General features: G+C 43.4%; 1 non-coding gene across 1 annotated transcript; it reads right to left on the bottom strand.

Moving 5' to 3' along the window:
* Positions 1-669: 669 nt before the first annotated feature.
* Positions 670-742, bottom strand: trnat-agu (transfer RNA threonine (anticodon AGU)). The gene has a single exon. It is a non-coding gene; the product is annotated as a tRNA-Thr (tRNA).

Below are 742 nucleotides of genomic sequence, written 5' to 3'. Positions count from 1 at the left end.
GAAGAGAAGATAAGGCATGAAAAAGGAAAGGATGATGGGAGAAAGTGTGAAATTAAGAAAAGAGAGGGATTACAACAATGGAAGAAAAGACAAAAGAATGAATGGCAAGAATGGTGCAAAAAAGATGAAAAGGAAGGAAAAGTCAGGGATGAATGGGAGTGATCAGCGGGATATGAACCCACAACCTCTGGATTACTAACGCAACGCTCTAACCACTGACTGACGGTCAACACGGCTCATACTTGAGAAGGTTGACACACATGTGGGCGGGACCGTGCGTGACATCACATGCGTATTTGCGTGCGCGGGCATTGACAGAGCGATGAGAAAGTTTTCTTTTGTTGATTTGTTTGTTGGGGTTGACTTCCCGATGAACACGACAACATTTTGAAGTTACGAATGATGGATGATGGTGGATGAAAAGATGAGCTAAAAGTGCAGATAGCCATAGAGGCTAGCTAGCGTTAGCAGTCAACAGTTGGTCGGCTACGAAGCGTCGCCTCCTCCTCACCCGAAGTCTTTTCTCCAAAAAATAAAAAAAAAATAAAAATAATTAAAACAGCTCCAAAATCAACACTTTTGTTTGATTCCAGTTAGTTTGGAGCACTTTTGATAAAAGACGATTTCAATGAAAACTTAAATTAACAGGGACGGGAACGCTTGGAGTTGAGGCCCTAGTGGGATTTGAACCCACAAACCCTGGCTCACTAAGCCAATGCCCTAACCGCTGATCCACAGGGCC

This window comes from Syngnathoides biaculeatus, unplaced genomic scaffold, assembly GCF_019802595.1.
Source record: "Syngnathoides biaculeatus isolate LvHL_M unplaced genomic scaffold, ASM1980259v1 ctg207_pilon_pilon, whole genome shotgun sequence".
NCBI lineage: Eukaryota > Metazoa > Chordata > Actinopteri > Syngnathiformes > Syngnathidae > Syngnathoides > Syngnathoides biaculeatus.
The sequence above is the reverse complement of the archived record's forward strand: the minus strand, read 5'-3'. Positions and strand labels throughout refer to the sequence as shown.